Genomic DNA, 25,963 nt, shown 5'->3' with positions numbered 1-25,963 from the left:
AACAGCTCTCACTTTTCCACACCATATTTCACAGTGTATCTGTTCTTTATTTATTCTCATGGGCCTTAGGGTACTAACCTGCGCAGCACTGTATGTACGCGACTGTGCACAGAAAGCCGCAAAGCTTCCGTTGCGAACCACTGCGAACTACACGTGCTCCCTATGGCCTGCCTTTCGCGCGTTGTCACTCTTTATATAGGTACAGTGAACCTAGCGATGCCTTAAAAATTAACAAGACGCGAAAATACTCCGTCAAGCCGCGCGAGTTTAGGGCTCCCGCAGCTGTGTGATATGTAGGCTCCCGAAAGTGTGAGAACAGCACGCACTTGTGGAAGCCATCTCCTCGCGCTTACTGCTCCCACTGTCCTGTGAACGAATGTTATATGAGCATGCTGCACTGTCCTAGAAGCAAGTTCCAAGAAGTGTACTTTATACATACCTTCGTAGGCAATCACATGTGCACTAAGCCTTCTTTAAACCAAGGTCGACGCAGTACGGGATTCCGGTGCTCCAGAAGAGCTTCAGGCGCTTCCCGTATCTTTCGAATTGCTTAAGTTACATACTACTTTCGTCCACAGACTGAACAAAGCCACACATTATAATAACAGAGCTATAAAGCTCTACGCGACAAATCAACAAAGCGCTATGGAGCCGTACTGATGGATTGGATTGGACTGACCGCGAACTGACATCTATGATGATGGTGATAGCAGAATGCACGGCAGTTTTGATTGTTACGAATGGTTTCAATGGCAAGTTTAGCTAGCAAAACGGTGGACATGTCGCACAACTCCACTAATTTGGAGAAGTTTTATAAATATAAAACTAGTCATTGAGTTCTTGCAAAATTCTGCAACACCTGCTTCTCCTCTTAGATAAATTTAGCTCGTTGGCGGCCAATTTACAAACATCTTCGCGTCAAACCCTCCAACTGATGCAAATAAAACAGTATACATACACGAAAGACGCGAATTTTCTGTGAAATAAAAAACGTCCATACTCATGGCCTGGGAGAATACTCAGCCTTACATCCTTCGGACGTACACCTCGGCTCTCATGCGGATATACAAAATTGGACACTGCCCGTACGTCCGGCGGATGTACGAATACGGATATCCGAAATCGGATTGTGTTCGTACGTCCGATGACGTCCGATCTCGGCAAAGGACGTTCGGATCTAGCTCGTACGTCCGACAGATATCTGTGGTTGCTTGGGTATGTACTTGAAGTAAAGAGGTTCTGAGTTAACCTTCATTATGCACTGCAGTAGGTAAACCTGTTCACCAGGCCTCGCTAAGAACACTCCATATTTTTTATCCTCTGTGCATTGCAGTGCTCTCAGATGAAACTAAATTTACCAGTCTGGCCTTCTTAGCAGCATAATTGCAGTATATGCATACAAAACAAAGTGAACAAGGGTTGAGGGGGGAAACTCAGTCTGCTAAGGCAACATTTCGGCAGAAAGAACTCTTCTTCGCCCAGATGAAGACGTGTCCACTGGTCAAAACGTTGGCTAAGCATAATAAGGCTCCTCCTTCAACACTTGTCCACTTTGTTTTCTGCTGTCAAGAATCCCATTTTCCTGCCCTGTACCAAGCACCATGAATGATATGATGTACTATGAAACTGCAGAAGGAATATGTCTGCTCTTGCTGTAGTTCAAACATAACGAGCTCACACCAGGCGACAGCACTTTTCAACTACTAATACAGTCACCACAAATGGGACAAAGAGATGTAAATATTTCAACTGTTGTGACTACGCTACTGTTTGTCTTTGTGGCGTTTCTAGTGCGTCCACTTATTACATTCAGCAGAGTGATCCATACTGACAGTATGCAAATAAAGTGATTACAGTTGACTGTAATCATCCAAGCTTGAAAGTACCAAGAATTTGAGTTAGGCAGGGTTCAATTGAAGGGAAGCCTTTTAAGCGCAGTTAATGGATAAAAGCTTCGGTTCGCGTACTCTAGAGATAAGTGAGTTGTTACCAAGAGTTTTCTGCACCTTTTATGAAACTCCACAGGTTCTAAGCTAAGCTGCAGTGGCTTCTTCTAAACCTTATAAGTTCCATTCATGCAGGGGCAAAAATACTGAAGACAGAACTTGATCATACCTCACAGAAGTGCTGTTTTAGTAAATTCCTACGAACTTCCGAATAAATGTTAGCAACCTTGGATTTTTTATCACTGTGTTTAAGTTTACTGCCATCACCATGCATCAACGTATTTTGATCCAAGCCTAGACACAATATTTATTTTCTTTTCACATCATATGCATTGAAGACAGTTTGAAATGAAATTGATCAGTAGTTACAATTTTGCCTGATTTTTATGTGCAAACTACTGCTGTCTTTTCTGCAGTAAGACCGTACTAGATTTTTGTGCTTGGAATGCAGCAGCGCTACATATTCTAAATGGCTTAAAATTGGAGATGTGAAGTTGTCTCCTGCGTTATAGGTTTTTCCATGCAGCTGAGCAATCAATCAATCCAATATCACCTAGCTCAATGCTACCATTAAATAATGCCAGTGAATGCATTCGCAGTTAATGTGAACACCACTTTCACTTCATACACCATTAACAGTTCCAAAAAAGTCATTCACTATGGCACCAGCCTCTTTTAATGCATTTTACAGCATGCACCTGCTTAGCATTAGCTTGAGTTGCGAAAAAGAATTCATCAGTATCAGCTTGAAAATCACTGACTGTAGTAGAGCCAATTTCAATTTATGAAAGCAGAATATGGAGCAAACCAGCTGCCTATAGTCTTGCTTAAGGTTGTACATGGAACGTTGTGAAGAAACATATAGCTCAGAGAAAAATTTTTTCCATTAAATGAACTCTAATCAAGTGACAATGGCATTTGTGATTTTTGTTTGACAGCGAATGACATTCATTGCTGAGAAATTTGCAATTACAGTTGCTTTATTGCTTTCTGCCACTCTGGCACAGACTTGTGATGTCACTGATGGAATTGGGCGACATGGGTTTGCTTTAATTCATTTACGTACGATGTTTCGTACCTCTAACATTCATTTGTGATGGAAGTGGACCAGCTGTTGTAAATCAAAAGCTGACTTAATATTCAGGTGCATAATCTTTCATTTCATCTTTGATGTAAAGAAAAAAAACCTACCCATACATCACCTCTATTTAGACATAGAAAAGGTGTGCAGTAGCAATATAATCATTGTTCAATTTTTTAGGTTATAAAAGTTCTGCTTGCAGTAACAGTGACATCTTTTTCATTACAACTGGTAATCCATTAATCAAGGCTAATTTTAATTTGTCCTTGGCACCCCTTCAGGTTCATATGCTGTATATACAGTACTGGCAGCCGATAACAGTGTCACCTTTTTGAACTTATGACTGTGCATGGGGAAGCCAAGACTTGATAGCCTCTTCAACTAGAAAGGCAGTTACCATTGCGCACAATTTGTTTCCACGCACAGCACCTGAAAAACGAAACAAAGACAACACCAGGGAAATTAGTACCTCCTAGAAAATTATGGAAAAATACTTTAAGTAACATGACCTATCCGACAATGGCTCTAAAGCAGCAAGGTGTATGCAACATCACTGGTGGGACTTTGGAGGAGATGGTGGTGTTACAGGAAGATTTAGAATGAGCCAGCCTACGCTGCAAATATTAAGTGACGAATGCTAGTATCAGCCATTGTCTGTCTTCCTCTTCCACCACAAGGAAATTTCTTTGTGCGGTGCAATATTCAGACTAGCTACAGTAATGAAAATTTTAAAATCCCACTATATATAGGTTTCCCAGTCCATGTCACTGCAATAATGTACAAAAAGAAATGTATTTAGAGGTGTTTGTTTGAAACACTTAAACAACTCTTTTGAAATTCGTACTTTTGTACACAAACCAAAGAAGAATCTCTATCAGTGCATATTTGTCTCCTGCGATTTCTCAGCACGCTCAGGCAGTTATTAACAGCGAGTGCTGACGAGCCGAACAATCTAAGTTATTTGCACAATACATGAAATCTACAGCACTTCCCCAGACTAGCTTAAAGCTGTATAACTTACACCATGTAGCACTTAACATGCAAGGATGCTACCACAGCAAGGGAGCCTGGCTGTAAAATACAGCTAGAATAACTGGAATGTCACGCAAAATTACACTTGCCAGAGTCAGCAATGAAAAACGGTTTTTCTCTTTTTGGCCGAGCCATTTAAGCTTAATGGCAACGGTGTCGGTAATTAAGTACTTAAGCATCCACCTGACTGTGGAAGGTACATTGCCCCACCGAACCTTGCAAGCTTTGCAACTTATTAAAATAAATGGGAGGGAACTACAACCAGGAAGCTAGCTTCAAAATTTCCAGTATAAAACAAGAATTCTCAACACTTCACCTCAGTATATTATGCATGATAAATGCACTCTAAATAATCAACACTGAATAATAAATTTGATCATTTTATACAATTTTATTTCATATATAACTATAAATCCTTTGATATATCATAAGCTCATTCCTCACTGATCTCTATTCTAAGGCAGTTCCAAGTGAAATGAGGTTCAAAGACGAAGAAGACCATACAGAGTATCAGATAATGAAATGAACTAGCATATGTGCAAGCCCTGGTCTAGCACTATCCAGACCTATCATCAATAAAATAGTGTTATACCCACTCGATTTACTAGTAATAACTCAGATAGGGGGTGGACTTCTCGGTCCAAAATAAAAAAAAAGAATGATTAAAAGTATGTTGAACTCAGTTTTTAAAATTCGGTTTTAACCGAAAAAAAGGTACATGCACTCTGCAGCCAACTGGCAATTCGAGTAGGATTGACACTCCCTCAAAAGATAAAATAATGTGAGGAAGCCATGGGTGTGGTGAGACTGTGTACTGTTTGATTAAGCAGCAAAGTTGTGTATTGAAGGAATCACTCCACTGCATAACAAGCATCTGCGGATGAGAGGGCTTCACATCGCCGCAAAATGTCATCATAGAGCTGTTAACCAAGTAACTGTTAAGGACAGTTATTTGGTCACACATGTGTCTCCATTGCATGTAGGGATGCTCGAAACCATGCTCAGGTGTCAAGAAAAAGTGTTTTGGCTACCATAAAGGCTCAGCGGTAGTTTAATCGCTGCCGTCAACACACAGATCATATGATGCCTACACTCTTGCTCGACCGACCTACCGACTTCGAATTGTGTTTTCGTTCAATATTTCTATCCTTTAACTTCTGTTAATTTTTAACTGACGACAGTAGTAGTAGTAGTAGACCTTTATTCGGCCATAATTTACAGGCCACGCATGTCGACCACCTGGGCGACCAGAATTCGCTGTTCTCCCTCCCGTTCAGTGCCAAGCCAGGCGAGACAGGTGGCGATGGATAGAGAATGTGGGGTTAGGAACCCGACTGCTGAGCAGCCGGGCAATAGAAGAGGAAATGGGCCAGGTCTGCATAGATGCAAGGGCAGTTGGGACAGGAAGGGTCCGATCGATAGCGACAGAGAAAGAGGCGGGACGGGGTGATGACTGCATTCATTTGGATATGCCGAAAAACGTGAGCCTCCGGCGCTGTGAGTGATGGATGAGAGGGAGGGTAAAGGCGCTTGTCGAGGCAGAGCTCGAGGTAAACTTCTTTTATGGTGCAGCGAAGGGTGAGTTTCCCACCGTCCTCTGAGGGCTTGGGCCAGGGGATCAACGGTGCCCGGAAAAGTGTGTCGCGGGCGAGCTGCAGGGCCAGCTCATTGCCGTAAATCCCTGAATGCCCAGGGACCCAGCAGAGGAAAACGATGGAAGGCTGCAGTGCGGAGACCGCTCGTTCGACCTCCTGTTGGAGAGAAGGGGTGAGGGTGCGTTTCTGTATGTGGTGTATAGCGGCTTGTGAGTCTGAATAGACTGTGAAGTCTGGGAGAGAGGGAAGGAGGGCAAATGACTGGAGGGCATGCGCAATGGTGAGGACCTCGAGGGACAATGCGTCCGGAGAGCGTAGATACGGCCCACTAGAGTGGGTTTTAGGAGCGGAGAGGTGGGGATGGTACAGGGCGTAGCCACAGGAACCTCGAGGAGCCACAAAAGAGGCATCCGTGTAGGCTACACCCTGGGTATCAAAGAGAGGGGAATGGTGCGGCGCGGCTGCATGACAACGGCTGGCGTGCAGGACGGGGGACATGTTGGTCGGGAGGGGGAGGATACGAAGGTTGGGAGCCGGGGTGGGAATAGGAGAGGTAAAAGGGGAGATGGGAATGGGCGAGATACCCGCTTGAGTCAATAACCACTGACCCTGACGGGTAAGGGTAAGCAGGTCAAGCTGCGAGTCATGATGGAGAGTGAGAAGAGAACAGAGAGGATGAAGAGGCCTGTGGCAAAGAGCTTAGCGGAAAAGATAGTGACAGGGAGGTTGAGAGCTGCCTTGTAGAGGCCCACAAGGGCAGTCTCGAGAGCGTTGAGTCTGAATGAAGGAAACGTAGGGTGCAAAGTACAAGACCTTGTTGAGGGCCAGTGGGTGGGCAACTCTCCACGCATGAGCCTCGTGGAGACCTGAAGACCGAGTGACCACGCGCTGCAGGAGGTGAGTTACCGAGTGGCAGGTGGTGACAGCGTGATGGAGGGCTTGCACATTCTTGGCCGCATGCAAAGGGAAGCCAAAAACTTTGCACTGCGTGACGACAGGAATAGGAGAGCCAGAAAGGTGGAGAGAGATGAAGTGGTTGTGTGAGCGATGGTTTGAGGAATGGTTGAGGAGAAGCTTGGATTTCTCAGGAGCAGGAGAGAGGCCAGCGGTGGTGAGAAAGGAGTCGATGAGATCTAGGCCACGTTACAGGGTGTCCTGTACGTGACCGGGAGAGCCACAGCGAATGCCAGAGAGTGATGTCATCAGCGTAAAATATATGATGCAGGTCGGGAATTTCAGCTAGCTGCGAGGCGAGAGGGTCCATAGCGAGATTGAAAAGGGTAGGTGAGAGAAAAGCACCTTGAGGAGTGCCACGGGTGAGGTGGTGGGGGTCGGACATATGGGTGTCTACTCGAAAGCGAGGCACACGTTTAGAGAAGAATGAGCGGATATAAGAGTACATGTGGAAGCCACAGTCCAGGGAGGCGAGTTGAGAAAGGATGTGGTTGTGGCAAACACCATCGAAGGCCTTGCGAATGTCGACGGTCACAATTGCATGAATTTGAATGGGGGTAGGTGACAGAAAGGTGTGCTGGAGAATCAGAAACATGCCCTGTGCACAGACGCAGTGTCGGAAGCCGATGAGAGAATGGGGGAAGAACTCCCTCGCCTTGAGAAAATTAGAGAGGTGAGTCAGGGCCATTCACTCAAGGGTCTTACCAACGCACGACGTCAGGGAGATTGGGTGGAGGTTAGAGAGAGAGGGAGGTTTGCCCAGCTTTGGAATCATAGAAAACAGGGAGGAGGTCCAGGAGCTCAGCAAGCAGCTGCTGTCCCAGGCCTCATTGTAGGTTTGAAGGAGGAATCTTTGGCACAGTCAGGAAGGTTACGAAGTGTGGTATATGTAATGTCATCCTCACCAGGAGCCGAGCGTGTAGCGTTAGCAGCCAGAGCCAATTCGAGCTCCCAGAGAGTGAAGGAATAGTCCAGATCGGAGGTAGGTCCGCCCGAGTGGACCAGGCAGGAGGGTGCCAGTGGGGTGGGAGGTACAAAGAGGCGAGCTGATCATAAACATCGGAGGGAGTCCCCTGAGTGAGGGCTTTAGCTAGAGTGGGAGCAAGGGCAGGCTTAGTGCCAAGAAGGGATTTAAAGACAGACCACGTGGCTCGCAAGTGCAATGCAGAGTCAAGGCTATCACAAAGAGCACTCCAACGAGATTGCTTTAGGGAGGCGCAGTGGGCGACGATCTCAGCCCGCAGAGCAGCGATCCAGGAAGAAAGTTCGGCATTGTGGGGTTGGAAGCGAAAGGAGCGTTGAAGATGTTTACAGCGACGCCATAAACAGAGAAGGTGAGGATCTGGGTCTGGGATTGGGTGACGAGAGCGAACGCAACGGCTACTAGACGTGAGCGCTGCAGAGATGCGCGATGTCCAGTCGTCGTAGGATTGAAAGGAGTCGGAGGCGAGATTAGTGCGACAGGCGTGCCTGTCAGTGTGAGTGACCGGATGACATCGAGATATGTGTGAAAGAGAGGTGGTAATATGGATGAGAAAGTGGTCACTGAGAAGAGTTTCGGCTGTCACCTGCCAGTGAAAGGAAAGTGAACCACGAGAGAAAGTGAGGTCGGGTGTCGTGGGGTGCTGTGAGGCAGTGCCTGCTCGAGTAGGGGAGCCAGGAGTATTAAGAAGGGTTAGGTGGCGTTCCAAGGCCAGACAGTGGAGGAGGAGGCCGGGGTTTGAGGGTTTGGGGGTAGCCCCAGAGTATGTGAGGGGCATTAAGTCACCACCAAAGAGGAGATGCGAGGTAGAAGAAAGAGAGTGAAGGAACTTGCCCAGAGCAGAGAATAAAGAGGAAGTGACAGGGGGGTTGTAGAAAGACAAAAGGGCGAGTGAGATGCGGGAAGAAGGGTGGTAATAGACCACTCCAACTAAATATTTAAGGAAGGTGAAGGGGATGTCAAGTGGCTCGACGAGTACATTGCTACATACATAAATAGACGCAAGTGGTGTGGCCGTAGTGGCATGGTAGCCCAGTCAAAAAAAAACCATTGGAACCAATTGGACATTCCAGTTGGAACTAAATGGACATGCTTCCAATTGGATTTCCCAATTGGAACCAATTGGTTCCAGTTGTGTTTCTAGGCCCCGACCAATTGGATTCAACTGGACTAGCCAATTGGACCCATTAGGCCAGGCAGTTATTTGACCCAGAAAATATTCACAAAATATGTTACGTTCATTGAGAAAGATAGCTAAATGTTTGAATAATATGCTCTAGGATCTTGGATGAATATTTCTACAACTTAACACATTGCAATGTGCAAAAGGAAAACTGATTTATGAGGACTGCGGGGAGACACCCTGCCTAGTGCCAATCAACATTTTTCTACGGAATAGAAATTAACATGCTTTTATGGAAATCAAAGCCAACAGACACACATGCATCACACACAAGCAACACTGCACATTCAGGCACTAGTAGCATACATTAGCTCAATATGTACATCCAGAGAACACACTTCTGCTGCAACTTATATATACCCCACTTATGAGGCTCTCATGCTGGGGCCGGTGGCGCTTGCCCACTGAGCGCAGGTATTTAATTTAATTTCAGCTCCAGTGGTGGTGTAGGTGATGAGTACAATTTATTAGGCTAAGCTGCTGATAGCTCTTATTGTAAGTACCATATTAGTTCTACCTTTTTCGTCAAACATGCAAAGATTCATTGGATAAATTGGGTGCAGTTCGGCGGACCAATTGGATGCAATGGGTAAGACCAATTGGGCTCACCAATTGGAAACCCAAATCGTCCAATTGGATAGTCCATTTGGACCATCCAATTGGCACACCATTACAATTGGAACCAATTGGAAACCCAAATTGTCCAATTGGATAGTCCATTTGGACCATCCAATTGGAACACTATTTCAATTGGAACCTATTGGAAACTGAACTCGTCCAATTGGAACCCATTGGAAATCCAATTGGTTCCAATGGTTTTTTTTTTACTGGGAGGCGCGGTAGCCTGGGACAGTGCGGGCCGTCTGAGTCTCCTGGAGAATGAGAAAATGGGGCAGGGAGGGGCGGGTGAGTAGATAGTGGTGGAGGGAGGTTAGTTTCACTGCACAATCTCGAGGTCCTTGCCAAATGCTATTATGATAGTGCAGAGGTAGGGGCTCGTGAGGGTGCGCGTCCCTTCTTTTTGGCCAGGGGCAGTGACTCATGCAGGAAGTGGAGCATAGAAGTGAAGGATTCTCATTGCTTGTATTGTGCTTGGAGGGTGGTAAGAATCTGGAGAACTGAAGTCTGAAGCGCCGAGAGGCGGCGCCACCCGTTCAGCTGTCCGGTCCCTACAGACTCTTACCAGGCGATTACACAATACTACAAAAACCTAAGAGCGTGTCTGCCCCCTCCGCATGACTCGCTAAGAGACCAAGCTACAACTTGGAGAAGACTACAAACTAAGTCGGAACCCAGCCCATGGACATACGCGAATATCTTTCTAGAACTAATTATTGCATACTGTAATCTGTGGAAACCCCGCAATGTTAGATCACATAACTATAGAGGCTAGAAGTTTTGACTAGTGTCATGAGCGGGCGCCCTCGCCAGCCGCCGCGCCGAAACCTGTTTCGATGCTAGCGTAGGTGGCGCTGTTCGCGGCAGGCGAGCCGAGAAGACCGATGCCGCCGCCGCAGCTCCTCGTGTCGCTCGTCGAGTGAAAGGGCGTCTTTCTCGTTTGTTTCCGCTTCGCTCAATTCGTTCCTGATTGCCTGGCATGTTTGCACGCAACGCATGACAACGCATTTGATAAAATGCATGTCTGCCTAGCCTTCCAGCAGTTCAGCGATGAGATTTTGAATGGTCTTTTTTTTTTTACAAGGATAAGCTCGACAAAATTTTCCGTACTACTGAGCCAACAGAACGATTTGTGAAGCTCATGGAACGCTTGATATTTGTCATGGCATCAAGGATGCCCTCCAAAGGGCTTCGCCCAGAGTAAGCAAGTGCGAGATTTCTAAAGAATTTCTAGCTTTTTTGAATGAATGGGAACGGTACGCCGCTCAGCACGGCGATGGATTTCTCAGTGCAGGGACTGCCCTCGGACTTCGTGTGACGCTGAAAAGCACACTGTCACTTGTGAATTATGTGACGCGTCATCAATATATAAAATACAAATATCTCCTGACAGCCAATTGGAGCCACGACAAATTGGAGAATTCATTTGGAATTGTAATATTCGGCTGCAATGACCACCTCTCCAGAACAGTTTTTTCTTATAGTAAATGACTTTGCCTTCTACAAGGTCGCCAAGGAATGGAAATTCACCAGCTGAGGTTGTGAGTTCTCTTCTGCAGCTCTGTGATGTAAGGAAAGAAAAGGCGGAAATCTCGCACATGCTTCAGCAGTGCTGCAAGAGCAGGACACCATGTTTGACCGTAAAGGCTGTGTAGAAAAGAAAAGCGACAGCCGACTCACTTTTTATATGTCGCTGGCTGCGTTGTCAGGAAATATTCTCGTGAAATATTCCCGTGGCCCTTCGCATGTGCATCTTGGCTATATCTTGCCCCTAGAGGCTGATGAAAATGCGAATGCCTCACTGACGAGGCAGGATGACCATGGAGGTTTGGTGAACGCTTCAAAGCGCATTGAAGTGCTAATAACTGCACTAGAAAATGCATTCACTGCCTTTTTCAGCAGAAACAAGCTGCATATGCTGGTAGCATGATGTCTTTTTTACATTTTCTACAAGGGCGCGTGAACTCCAAGAAGTTGCAGCGAGCACTCCCGCGCTCTTATATGATTAAGTTTTATGTATTGACGAGGTAGCATTTTTTTACTAAGTCAATGAGCAAAGATAAGGCGTCCAATAGCGGGAAGCAAAAGCTGCTCGAGGCGGTGCCAATGAAACTGCATCAGCGAATGTTCCTGTAAACAAACATTCCGTTACTGTGTTCTGTTCCCTTATTTATGTGATTACATTAATTGTATTCGGGGCTGTAACGACCATCCGCGAGTGGTGCCTTCCACACGTGAGGCCGTAATTCCGCTCGGTCGCTATCCGAGAGAAGCTAAACTCTTGGATGACGAGCCTTTTTTGTTTTTGCGCATGTCGTGTTGTGCTCGTTCCTTTCCCTTTGTCGCTGTCTTGTTGCCCACTTTTTCTTTGTTCCTTTTTCTGCGAAAATGGGTCAACCAAAGCATAGAAAAGCAAAAATATAACTGCTCGCGGCTTCAACAGGCTGTGTCCACCTGAAGCAGTAGCTTCGAAAGTGGTTTGCTAAGAATACCGTTTCTGACCGACGCCGCATGCACCGCAGAACATATGGACTCTCGTATTATATTTTATGCTTTGACCAGACGAATATCGCAGCCGTTCCAGCGAGATGCGCGCAGCGAAACGCGTTTCCCGGCATTGCTGCCGAGCGCGCGCACAACACACCTGCTAGCGGCAGCGCCATCTGTGAGCCGTCATTGCAAATCATTTCCACTCCGCTGGCGCGTTCACGACACTAGTCAAACCTTCTAGCCTCTATAACATAACCTGGGTACAGTGAACTAGAATATTGGGTAGTGTGCTCACTCCGCGCCGGCTCAATGGGGGAGCGGTGGCCCAGCGAATGTCGACAGGTTTCTGTTTCGCGGCGCCGACACGAGGTGGCGCCACAGTAGACTTCACGGTAGGATTTGCCGTCGCCGTCAGTGCGCCGTGTGTATTTGTGGGCTCGTTGTTGTTCTGTTGTGCGGTTTTGCACTGGTTTGAGCGCTTCTCGGGGGGTCATTTCACGTTTTTGTTCACGTATGGTGCCAGTGCTCGTTCAAGCTTGCCCAGATAAGCGGCCTTCAAATGCAGGGCCCTCCAGATTCAAACTTGGGTGCCTGCGCATGACCACGATGAGCACGTAGGTAGAAGTGACTGTAGACTTGTTTTCTACGTAATAGGGTATGTTGCACGGAAGTGTGTACTGGAGACAAATTGCCAAATGTGCATTACCTTGCTTACAATGCAGTCTCCCAATGAAAACTGTTTTCCTGCGAGGCTGACAAAATACCGCGACCATGGAGGACTGCTCTACCCACCGGCGCAGCTTTATGGATTTGTGTTGAAGCTTGAAAACCTCTCCACAGAAAACCTCACAGAACCAACTTCTTTTTGAAGTCTGCTTCTAACCACTTCCAACATATGAAGAATGCTTTCGGAATGTAATTCATTGCAGCGAAGAAAAACTCGAACGGGCGAAGCACCTTAAACTGAGCCGTTGCTGACGCTGCTCTGAAGTGCTAGAAAAAGTTGAACGAAAAAGAGGCGAAGTGGTTTAGTTTACGGGGTTTTATCGTCTCTGAGCGACTCAGGCTATGCGGGACGCTATAGTGAAGGGCTCCGGAAATTTCCACCACATGGGTACAACTCACTGTAACCTGGGGTTCTTCAACGTGCACTGACATCATACAGTACGTGGGCCTCTATAATTTCGCCTCCATCGAAATTCGACAGCCGTGGCCGGGTTCGAACCCATGTCTTTCGGATCAGCAGCCGAGCGCCATCTGAGCCACCGCTGCCAGAGGCGAAATGAGCGAGCATAAATGCATGCAGTGATGACAAATCTGCCTCATTTATTTTTTTAAATAGCAGTGGATGCTGCATGGCTGTTCAAAAAAATGTGAAGTCAGTTACTGTTGTGTCGAAATTGTTTCGGTACGCGTGCCTCGATCGTATTTAGCGCAAAGCGCTAATTTTAAATAATGTATATGCCCCCCCCCCCCCCTTCCTTGTACTTTCGCTCACTTATGTGTCTCCCTTCTACCTCCCTGCCCCTCTGTGTTATGTGTGCTGCAGCTTGGCTCCTTGCGAATAGAAATAACTGCTGCCGCCGACACACTCTCCATTCCGCGTTTGTCCCTGGCATATAATCAAATTCCGCCACACCACATGCTACTACTATTAACTTTAAGTATTAAGACAAAAAGCTGTATGACCCCTCGGTACGCAGTGCGTTGTAACTGCAAGGAAACATTGCAGGCACGAGTGACAATACGTGATCATCCCTGCGTGCCAAGCGTATACTGATAAAAGTTGCTCATGTAACCCCTCATGCAATGTCCCTTGTGGAACTTTGAGAAATAAATAAACATGTGCACATGCCAGAAATTAAGTTCCATTCAAGATCTGCCGAGCCATTTCGATGACACACACGCGAATGTTGCGATAATAATTCAATTTGTCGGCGCGGCTACCACGGCTACTGCGACGCCAGCCGAATGCGCCACTCGCTTTCACCCGTGAAGACGCGTGCAGCGCCACCACGCCCTGTCGACACCGGCGGGGTCACCCCGAGCGGGCCTGTGAGCACACTACCCAATATTCTAGTTCACTGTAACCTGGGACTGCCCAGATGATCCACTTCTGGTAGAACTACTGAACCAAACTTTTGGAGCTGCTCTTTTACATGTAAACAAGAGCTTGACTGCTAAAATTGATAAATGCGACAAGCATTTTAGCGAAAAAGGCGGATAACACGTTTTTTTTGGCGATTTATTGTCGTATATTTGCACCTGGCGGCCGCCTGTGGAAGCTGCGACTAGACGTCATTACACCCGCGCGCCCACCTTTCCTGCAGAAGCACACGATTGCCATCGCTACTCGCGGCTTTTCCATGTGTGTCGTCTGCTCACGGCGTACACACATATGTCAAGATGTTAATCGATGCTGTCTACATACCATAACAGTATGCACGCTTACGTCCGCTAAATGCAGCTAATTTTTCCGGACCTTACGCCATTTCTAACATTCTAACAAACCTAAATTGGGGGCAGAATCGTCACTCTAAATAAAAAATAAAGCAAATTTATTACTAGTACGTTTTCTTATGGGCGACAGGAGACGAAGCGAAAGACCGGTGGCCCATTTATGGCCAGTGCACGCGCTGAAGAAGGCAGTAACAACGACGAAACCAGTCCGAAGCGAGGCTTCATGCATCGAAGGGCGCCGCCATATTTGTCGCCGCGGGAGGGTGCCATGACGTCACGCTCTTCACCTGCGCCGGCCGGGAGGGCTTGGCGCGCGCTCATGAAACATCGAACATAAAACCATCCGTTGAAAAATATGCGCACAGACGACTAGATTTCAGTGTAATCACATTCCGAGAATCTATTTTCAGCGTTTTTGTTCAATTTTAAGATTTTGCTTCAGTATCCCTTTAAGTCTGCAGGGAAGCTCTGCTAACGTTCAGGGCCGCCGCACAGAATTCCTCCACGACGAAAAAGTAGTCCGTTGTTGAAATTTTTCTTGTTACCTAAACAAGACACAATTATCACAAGAAAAAATTACTAGCTATGAATTTTGACACGTGGCTTGTTTAATATAATCAGGCATTAAAAGGCTGATTTCGTTTACTGTTCCGATTAGCCAGCTGAGTAATACAAAACGCCGCGGACCGCGGCCTAGTGTTAGCAACTGCTGTTTTTTTAAGCTGCATCCTGCATCCATTACCTCAAGGGGTGTTCGGAAATGAAAATTTTGAAAATGCCCTTCAGAAAATTGTGTAAATACTGTGTTCTAATTTTTCATGTATTTGTGTATGATTGAATTGTGTTATTTCTTGGCACTAGTTACCCATCCTGCCTGGACCATATGAAGTAAATAAATAAACAAATAAAATAAGCAGATGGCGTGGAAAGCGGTGCGCCTAAAATGTTTGCTCCTCTTGCTGGTTGTGCTTGTGCTTTACAGGGTTGGGATCGACACGAGCTGCTATCTCAATTTCGAAGAACGTGGACCTACGCAGAAACAAAAAGTGGGTCTGGAATAAAGGACAGTGTTCTCTTTGAAAATTATCGTCAAAGGCTTTGCAGAAGCAGGCCCACGAACACACGTCGTCTGCGCCGGATGAAGACAGCAGCAGCGAGGTTGCTCGCTCGCAGTCTCTTCCGACGGAGATGCTCACATACCTCGTCGCCAAACAGGGATCCGAGAACAATACGACGAGTCTTCTTTCGACGTAATAACGACAGTTTTTTTTTTGCTCCGATCCTGCACTAATAAGCGCGTGCATGTACATTTTTTCTACAAGCGGATAGCACACCCGGTCCCTGCGGACTATGTACCGGGCGCAAACAATCTAGTGAAACTTTTTTTTTATTTTTTTTTTCAGGCAGAATTCAGTCTTACCGACTATACACCGTGTGTATAGACTGTACACCGAAAATTACGGCATGCTGTTCCGAAACTTTATACATTTATCACAGATGGATTCGCTTCTGCTAAAGGCCCTGCGCTCGCAGTCGCAACACCGACTGCGCCACCTTTCCGCGATGGGGCGACGCATGAGCAATTCGTGCCTCGCCGAACTATATCACGGCAGTGGATTGCGCTGTGGTAAAACTTTTCTCGTTACATCGTTCCTGGCGGCATGGGCGTCCGGAGGGGGGGGGCAAGGGGGGGCGGCTGCACCCCCCTGGAAAATCACTCACTCGAACCGTGAGTGATGGCCGCACGCCAGGGGCGGTGGTGCGCTCAGTCAAAAGGGTAAAAGCAGCTCCGCATGGTCACATCTGCGAAATGCCGCGTCCGGGCGTGCGTCGTTCCGCCGTTTTCAAACCACGCCATCGTTAGCTCTACTGAAGGGCGACCTGTTCCAGACATACAGCGGCACCGGCGAGCATGTGTTTCGAGCCGTCTTGAGATGGGTGTCTGTTTCTTTGATCTCTAGAGAGATAGCGACACGGAGGCAGACAGTGCACGGGGCATCTTGTTTTCGCCTATCGTTACGCCGGTCACCGATGAATTCTTAAGGATGGAAGGTAAAATCAGCCGTGTCCACCCCCGCTTTGTCGGGCTGCTCAGGGGCAAGCGGGCGATGAGTTGGCGCCGCCGCCGCTCGCTGTCTCCTCCGATCCACGGGTAGCGCAGTTCGGTAGAAGCGCCGCTTTCAGAATCTCCGGCAAAGGGGATTAGCTGCTTTTGTTCACGGCGACGCAGTCTCCCGAGGCGCCCCCACACCAGCGTTCTTTGCGTCTTCTGCGAAAACCAGCGCCTTTGGTCAACGCAGCCCGATGGCGCCTGCCTGGCTCGCCTGTCACCTCTGGCTGGGCCTCAAATCACAACAGCGCCCATGTACTGTGCGTGTCAGTGCATGGTAAAGAACCCAGGTGGTCGACATTACCCGGAACTCTGTACTACTCCATCCCTCATAGCCTGAGTCGTTTTGGGGCTCTGAACCCCATAAAAACACAAAAACAAATTTTCCGACTGGAGTGGCGAGTGTCCCTTCCCCTCGGAAGTTGCGCGGCGTTCCTTTCACCCCCAAAGTGCGCATTCGGGGATACTGCGGCAAGTAAGCCCTTGCACGTGTGCGCGCCTCTGTGTTTGTGCTTGGGTGTTTTTAGTGGCCGGTTGTCAGCGAAGCTGAGAACAACCAAGACAGCGGACGAGAAAACGACGAGCGGAGAGCAGTGTGTGTGCGGTTGCTCGACTGTGCGGATGCGCAAGCAAGATGGAGCGAGGTGTATGAAGCTGCGAGCGTGCATTTATCTTGTAAATAAGTTTTCGTTGTATATATAGTCATCTTTTGTTTTCAACGTACGCGTTCAACAGTTTTTCCAATCAATGTGTATGATGAGTGTGCACCGAGAGCGTGTAATGAAGCACAGAAGTGAATTTATCACATGTGTAATTACGCAATTCGCCCAGAAAAATCCGAGGCGCCTACAGTTGCTGTTCAAGGAAGACTGACTGAGTGACTGTAGTTGCGTGTTTGTGAACATATTGTGCTGTGTGCTGGTCATCAATCCGGGTGAGTCGAGAACCCGTATGCAGCAAGACTGAGCACTCTTCTCCACGAAGTGATATAGCATCTTTTTGCATTTTTATTAATTTTAGTTGTTTCTTCGTTGATAAACTCCAATGTACCTCTCCTAGCCGCGCTTTAATTTGCTGTTTGTAATTTTTCTTTCATGTGTGCATTTTGTTTAATTTTTATTTATATATAAATAAATAAATTTACTCCGCAAATAGCGCCTTTCTGCTACGAACATACCCCCCCCCCCCCCCCCCCCGGGGCACCAACGGGGCCCCCCCCTGCAAAAAATTCTGCGGACGCCCTTGCCTGGCGGCTACCCCCGTATTTTTATTTCCAAGCCTCACCGTGTCTGGGCTGCTTCCGATTTCCGCGTGTGCCCTTGTATAATATACCCGCGCCAGCTCCCGCAGGTTTCACGAAACGTGTCAGCACAGCATCACGTCTCTTTCCCGCTCCGTGCAGTCACGACAAAGCTCGGGAGGTTCGAGCCTGAGAAAACGAACCCGTGCTTTTTCCTCCCTTCCTCTCTTCTCCCTGCCACGGTTTGCGGCCCGCTTTGAATGCGGTGGAAATTTGGGCCGATTGGCGCGAGTCAGCAAGAACCACACAAAACCGCGCAGGGACGAGACGAAGCGCACGGGTGCGGGAAACGAAACATATCCCAAGTCGTTCAACTATCCGTGTGTTTGATATCGTCTGCACTGAGGAGGTAATACAGCCAGAACGCACGTATCCATGTATGCAACGGTTGCGTCGCAGGAGCAGACGAAGCCGAAATGATTTTCGTATCACATCTGCATTTTCCTCTGTTTTTATCTATGCTTCTTAGTTTCCTGTTTTACGCGTTTGTGGTCTGATGAGGGCGTATAGGGAACTTTCAGAAGCTCCACATGAGCAGTGAGAGATATGTGAATGACTCCAAATAAATTTCGACCACCTGGGGCTCTTTAGGCGGCGCTAACATCGCACTGCACGTAGCAGTTTTTACATTTCGCCAGAAGTGAAATTCGACCACCGCGGCCTAGATTTATCACGTGCTTAGCAGCAAAACGCCTTCGTCACACTGTAAAAAAATAAACCCAAAAGTAGTATAAATGGTGGCGGCCACCCTTTTTACTCCATTTGTGAAAACAATTACTCCATGAGTGTGGAGTAAAAAGGTGGACTGTCCTCTATTTTACTCTCATGAGGGAATAATGGAGTAAAAATGAGGACTATTACCTGCATTTACTCCAGTCTATTGTGCCAAATACTCCAACAGTGCCGAAATGGAGTAAAAAAAACACCATTTTGTGCAATCCGCCCCGCCACCTAGCGTCTTGTCTGCTTCTGGTCAGTCTGATAATGGCAGTGAGTGAAGACCGCTTGGTTACCATCGTCACTGGATCTCTGCTCTCTTCTGCTCTTTCACAGGCGCCTGCCGCGGTACAAGATATTGGCTTGTCGCCGTTTTCCGCTACAATACGCTACATAATTTAATTGCTCCTGTGAAGCCTCCAGTGCTCTAACCATACCTGACTTTCCTTTGTTAGTGTCGCCACCCCGTTACAGCCCCCGCTTAGGCTTAATTCTCACACGCTTTTTTCAGTGTGGTTTTCGCAATGTGTTGCAGCAGATTATGTAACTGTGATAGAACATAGTGTCAACGCTGAGCTCTTGATTGGGCTGATGAGGCTACATTTTTCCTCTGTCATATTGAAAAGCCAAGCCCTAATGAAGTGAATATGAAGGCAAACATGGTCATTCCAAACTACCATCAGGGGTGTTTTCAACTTTTCTACTCTCAAATATAGCGTGGTGCACGACCATGAAAACTACCCAGTGACTCCTTTGCAGTTTTTAACAATTCATTATAATGTTACATCCCTTTATCCACGAACATGGCCAAACAAACGAGCTCGTGCAGCAAAAGAGACGACAAGCAGAGGACTCCCGCCGCCTACGCCGCCGCTGGGCTTGCAGACGGCGAAAAGAAATGCATGACGCGGGGTCACATTTTTTTTTCAATTTTTTCTTTATTTATTCTCAGAAACAGTACAGTACTGTACAGTACACATTAGGGCAGCGCAGTTTGCCAAGTTGGGTTGCCGGCGGCCCACAGAGCTACTGCCCGTTTCCGCCGCTGTCACTGCTGTAAGAATGAGCCTGAATGAGAATAAATAAACATGACGCCATTTTTGGGCTCCATTTTTGTGGGTAGTAAAAAAATTACTCCCTTATACTCCAAAATAACTCCTTTATATGAGGGATTAAATAAAAAACACCATACATATGGAGTAAAAATAACCTCCTTTTGGGTGTGCGTTAGAGGACAAGCCATTTACTCCATGTATGGTGTTTTTTTGCTAACACTGTTAGGAAAAAACACCCAAAAGAGAGTAAATGGCTTGTCCTCTAACACACACCCAAAAGGAGGCTTTTTTACTCCATATGTATGGTGTTTTTATTTACTCCTTTACATAAGGGAGTTATTTTGGAGTATAAAGGAAGTTATTTTGGAGTGAAAAGGGAGTAAATTTTTTACTACCCTCAGAGATGGAGCCCAAAAATTGCGTCATGTTTATTTATCCTCATTCAGGCTCATTCTTACAGCAGTGACAGCGGCGAAAACGGGCGGTAGCTCTGTGGGCCGCCGGCAATCCAACTTGGCAAACTGCGCTGCCCTAATGTCACCCTGCGTCACGCATTCTTTCCGCCGTCTGCTAGCCCAGCGGCGGCGTACGCGGCAGGAGTCGTCTGCTTGCCGTCTCCTTTTGCTGTACGAGCTCGTTTGATTGGCCGTGTTCGTAGATAAAGGGATGTAACATTATAATCAGTAGTTCAAAACTGAAAAGGAGACGCTGGGTAGTTCTCACGGTCATGCACCACGCTATATTTGACCCAAAACCAGAGCAGAAAAGATGAAAATACACCTGATGGTAGTTTGGAATGGCAGCTGTTTGCTTCCATATTCACTTCATTAAGGCTTGGATTTTAAACATGGCTAAGGAAAAATGTGGCCTCATGAGCTCAATCAAGAGCTCAGTGTTGACACTATGTTCTATTCATACTGGTGAACAGCGCAAAAAAGGCGGGACAACAACAAGACAAGCGCTGACTATCAACTGGGTTTATTGAAGGACGGAAGGGTATATATACAAAAACAAAAACATAACACAAAGAAGTAAGAAGATAGTGTGAAAAGGGCCGTGAAAATCAAAACTTATGTCACATGTGAAGTGATGTAAGCCAATTCCTTGTTGCTAAGCGCCTTTTTTGCGCTGTTCACCAGTATGAATGCATACCAACTCGCCCAGATCTCAGCCTTACTATGTTCTATCACAGTTCCATGTTCATGCAACACATAGTCTGCTGCAACACACTGCGAGAACCACACTGAAAAAAGCCTGTGTGAATTAAGCCTAAGCGGGGGCTGTAACGGGGTGGCGACACAAAGAAAGAAAAGTCAGGTATCGTTAGAGTACTGGAGGCTTCACAGGAGCAATTCAATTATGTAACGTACTGTAGCGGAAAACAGCGATAAGCCGCGGCAGGCGCTCGAGAAGGAGCAGAAGTGAGCAGAGATCCAGCGACGATGGTAACCGAGCTAACCAAGCGGTCGTCACTCACCGCCGTTATCCGACAACTGACCAGAAGCAGACGAGACGCTAGGCGGCGGGGCGGATTGCATAAAATGGTGATTTTTTACTCCATTTCGGCACTGGTGGAGTATTTCGCACAATTAACTCCCTTTCTAGACTGGAGTAAATGCTGGTAAATCCTCATTTTAACTCCATTATTCCCTCATGGGAGTAAAATGGAGGACAGTCTACCTTTTTACTGCCCACTCATGGAGTAAATGTTTTCACAAATGGAGTAAAAAGGGTGGCCGCCACCATTTTTACTCTCATATGGGTATATTTTTGTTTACAGTGCAGTGCACTGTGCCGTCTCAGCAGTGGCGGAGTACTCAGCTGTCTTTACACTCAAGGGTCGTGTTTTAATGCGGAAGCATTACTAGTCCGATTACGAGAAAAGTTGGCGACGTGTGTTAGTGTGTACTCGCAGATGGTACAGAAAATCCGAGCGATGCCAAGAAAAAATAGGGTGACATCATCAAGCGGCCGTAGGACGCGTACCGTAAGCCAAACGCTGCCTTTTCAGACAAGTGCACTCTGAATTTTTTTTTATTAAATAGCTAGCTGTTCTTCGCTCTTTAATCAGGTTTGCGCCTTTGGCGTCCGCAAGCTCACCGTCAGACACCAAAGGTAAGAACGCATCCAGCACCTGCCACATGTGCGAGGCGGATGCTCAGACCTCTAGGGCACTGCTGTGGTGGCCAGCTACATATGAAATGCCTCCGCCCGCCTCAAGCCCAACACCACCGTTTCGGAGGCCTTACTAATCTCCAGCTCGCAACCTACCCCAAAGCATTCCCCAAATACAGGAACATCGACCTCAATGCGTTAGCAAAGTGCAAGCCTGAACTTCGCTTTGACCATACGCTGCCGCGTAATGCGAAGAACTTCTAAATTGTCAAACAGCCTGGAAGAATATCTGTTCCATTATCGGAGTCATGGTGCCTTTCAACATGGCGAAAAAGCGGCAGTATAGTATTTATTCCCATGCGCTAGATTGTAGTCATTCTGCCCGGGTCCTAGATTATACGCCAGTTTTTGCTGCTGAATTTCTAGCTGTTGCACAGCGCAAAAAAGGCGGGACAACAACAAGACAAGCGCTGCATACCAACTCGCCCAGATCTCAGCCTTACTTCTAGTTGTTGGTCTGACACTTCAAAATGTTCTCCGCGATATTTCTCATGTCATTGTACTCTCGGACTGCCTCTCAGTCTTAGCAGTGCTTGAAAGATTGAGGACTAGTCTTTTGCAAAGATCCCCTATGTTCATTCTACCCCTTCATGCGCAACAAGTGCGTTTTCAGTGAATCCCAGGGCATCGCGGCTCAAATACGATGGCTTATTTCTTAGCGAATTCAGCCATCAATGGGCCTGTTGCCCACGTCGTTTTGTACGTTTCCAACTACTTCACAACATGTGCAATGACCCCATCCTTGATACAGCGGACTTCGCGCATTTAAAATTCCCACGGAGCGTACGTTCATGTCCTTCACGGCAATGTGAGGTTTCCATGACGCTCTTACGCTGCAAGATTCCACGTCTCATTCTTGATTTATGCCGTTTTGGGTTCACGCCTTCGAATCTTTGTGCGCCATGCGGTGACGTTGGATCCTTATATCGTTACTTCCTCTCCTGCCGGTGGTTTGCACCCCAGAGAAATAAGTTTTCGCAAACTCCCGTCGCTCGATTAGGGCTGCCGTTTACTATCCCCATCCTCCTCTCCTTCGCTGCAGCCATCAAAGGGCATGCCCTAAAGCCGATGTGTGAGCTTCCTCACAGTTATATTAATGAAAACGAGAGATATGTGTGTTAACGTTTTTTTTTTCTTTACATTTCTCTCAAAGTTCGTTTTTTATTCCTCGTCTCCTCGTTTCCTAGAAAAAGACTGCCATTCCTATCACCTCAAAATCTTTCAAAATTAATTATCCATTCCTCAATCTTTATTTATGAACCGCTTGAACTAATCTGGGTGAACTTTTCTTCTGCTTGGATCTGCGGCAAACTTTGGCCAGTCCACAATCGTGGGCTTGTCGTTTGAACATAATGTGCTTCAACGTGATAAAACTGGCTGCCAATCGATGATTTCAGTGTTTGGCAAAGGAACATTTTATATGATCTTTTCTACTTAACAGATAAGGGTAGATGGCATGAATATGAGTGGTGTGTTGAATTCAGGCCATTTGCTGCAATCACTAGCTGCCCGTTCCGGCAGCAGCTCGAGAGGTAAATTGCTCACTGAGTCTCCTGGTGCACAAGTAAAGAATTAAGTGGACGGCAAATGCGCTCAAATCGCAGTAACGCTTGAAAAAAAAAATTGGTATGGTAAGCACAAAAAGAAAAGATGAGGCGGGTTCGCCCGCTCGACTTTTTGAACAGTGATCTTGTCTGAACAGCCCCGGAGTTCCGACCAAGAGCCAAAGGAAGAGGGCAGCGTACGCGCGAAATAAACTTTGGGTTACCGCTAGATTTTTTTTTATCGGTCATAATTTTCGGCCCGCGCTATTTAAATATTAAAACGGCCTGAAACCCGTAGCAGTGACATTTCATCTTTGTTTTTAATGATCGCGATTTCGCGGTCTGAATTCATGGCTGCACAGATCTATGGAGACGAAAAGAAAAAAAGCGCGTGCAGTACGTATGAGGACCCGAGATGTTCTAAACCAATATCCCCTTCTCGAATGGCGTTTCTCGTAGCGCACAGAGATGAGTTTTTGGGAAGCGAAGGCAGGCAATCGAAGACTATCTTGGAGCGGAGGGCTGCAACAATGCCAGCCGTCCCTAAGATGCTTAAAATGTCCAGTCGTGAGCGGTGACACAAAACCGAGCAGATATTGCGGAGCGCGTTCGGGTAGATCCGACGGCTTGTGCTCGCTGAAAGCTGAAACAGCCCAAGCCAGCGGTGCAGTGTACTTCAATGAGTTGTTAGTCCAGCGTTGTCCTGTGCTGTTCTCCTGGTGTCTCGTACTTTCGCTGGTGAAGTTATGTCTGACTGTACTTCAGTAGGCAAGCGCACTCATGCAAATGCCTCGCGTTCGAGGCATATTACAACGCTCCACTAAGAACGCCGCTGTATACAGTGCAGCCCGCTGTTGGATTTTGCGCGTTTCCGTTTTAACTTCTCGTCTATCGTTAAACGCGTCCAGGCGTGAGCGTCCGAAGTTACTTGTGCACAGCACTCTGAGTAGCACTGATTGAACGCGTTCTACAAATGAACTTTCTCTCGTTCGGCGTCAACGAAAAGTTCATAGTTGTAATAATTTATTAATAAACGCCTGGAAAGTTTTCAGTTCCGACATTCCTGCGTTTCCGAGGCCTTCCGGGCAACAGTACGAAAAAAAAAAATCAGTATTGTTTGTAATTTTCTCGCGTAAAGAAAATGCAACTCTTGCAGACACCAAAAAGAAGGAAATTAGCGCTGGATAATTCTTTTTTTTTTCTCTCAGTCACCACCGTGGCCTTATTTCATCCGTGTCGCTGCTAGAACGCCCCCAAAGTGTACTTTACCCTCCAATTATGAATCAAAAGCCGCACACAGCCCCGCTATGTAAGGGCCCGAGCCCGGCCCGGGCCCAGGGCGGGTGAATCAACACTTTTTCTCACCTGAGCACCGGCAGATGCCACTCAGAGAAAGCCCTCAAGCCAATGGATCGATGGATGGAACTTGGGAGCATACGCTTTGAAACGGCGTGGTGGCAGTTGTCACCGTGCGTCGACCGATTTACATGACGCCGCGGTTGATCCGATTAAGTCGTGGTTAATCTCCTTTCATCTGCCACCTCTGCTATGTCACGCTAGCATATATATAGCATGCTGCATGTCCAAGAAGCCGCCCCGATGGCTAAGTGGATATATAGTGCTCGGCACGGGAGCTCGGCGAAGCCGGTGTGATCCCGGACGCGGCGTTCGCATTTCGGTGAAGGCGAAATCCTAGAGACCCATGTACTATATGCGATGTCACGAAATCATCCGAAGCCCTTTACTACGCCGCCCCTCACACAGAGTGAGTCGCTTTGGGGCTTTAAACCACATAAGGCAAACCAGCATAGCATGCCCAAGGGGATGCACCACGACGTCGAGAGAATCGGTTGCCGCCATTGGCTGGAGGGCCTCCTTTCAGGGGCATCTGCCTATTCCTCATGGAGCGGCATCCAACTGTAGTGCCGAGTCAGTCAGTGCTGCGAGCGTTGCGAATTACGCTGCATTAGTGATGACATGGATTTGCATTTAGTCAGATTAAGCAATGCATGTGCAATTTATTGTGCCACGCTCCGAGGTAGCCTACGTCTCTGTGGACCGGACTGTGAATGACGCAGTCATATGCAAATAAGCGTAACTTGTGTCAGTCGTTGTAGAGAAGCAAGAGAAGGTGGAGGTGTCCTCACTGCAGTACACCAAGATCTGCCATGCTAATATTTAATCAGCACTCCAACTAACCTTGAACAACTACGCGTGATGCCAAACTGTCGAAAAATTGACTGTCGATAGTATCGATAGTTTATTTGAAACTAACGATAGTGTAAAAAAAACTATCCATAGTGCTACTATCGATAGTCTGCTATCGATAGTCTACTATCGATAGTCTACTATCGATAGTCTACTATCGATAGTCTACTATCGATAGTCTACTGTCCATAGCAATGCTATCGATTCTACTATTGATAGTATTACTATCGATAGTGAAACTGTCTATGGTACTATGGATAGTAGCAATATTGATATTACGCATTTGTTGGCCAGCGATATAACTAAAACATTTGCGATACCTGATTGGTTTCACGGTCTCATGAGGCTTAACGTCCCAAAGAGGCTCAAGCTATGAGGGATGCCGTAGTGGAGGTCTCCGGGTAAATTTCGACCAGCTATGGTTCTTTAACGTGCACTGGGGCAGTTCAGAAAAATACCTGGGACTGCATCCGATGAAAGAACAAACTGCACAAGTTGTGCTGGCTTATACGA

General features: G+C 47.0%; 1 protein-coding gene, 1 long non-coding RNA gene and 1 pseudogene across 3 annotated transcripts in view; 1 reads left to right on the top strand and 2 right to left on the bottom strand.

Moving 5' to 3' along the window:
• LOC149350121 (uncharacterized) overlaps positions 1 to 25,963 on the top strand; it is a 602,760-nt gene that overhangs the window by 394,112 nt on the left and 182,685 nt on the right. The window lies entirely within an intron of this gene.
• Positions 1 to 25,963, bottom strand: part of LOC149350129 (uncharacterized) — a 35,566-nt gene that overhangs the window by 619 nt on the left and 8,984 nt on the right. The window contains exon 2 of the long non-coding RNA XR_016290233.1: positions 440 to 3,456. This is a non-coding gene — a long non-coding RNA (uncharacterized LOC149350129). The remainder of the gene's footprint in view (positions 1 to 439; positions 3,457 to 25,963) is intronic.
• LOC149350130 (uncharacterized) lies at positions 5,055 to 7,576 on the bottom strand (annotated as a pseudogene).

The sequence above is a fragment of the Amblyomma mixtum genome, chromosome 3 (assembly GCF_055824585.1).
Source record: "Amblyomma mixtum isolate Tamu chromosome 3, ASM5582458v1, whole genome shotgun sequence".
NCBI lineage: Eukaryota > Metazoa > Arthropoda > Arachnida > Ixodida > Ixodidae > Amblyomma > Amblyomma mixtum.
The sequence above is the reverse complement of the archived record's forward strand: the minus strand, read 5'-3'. Positions and strand labels throughout refer to the sequence as shown.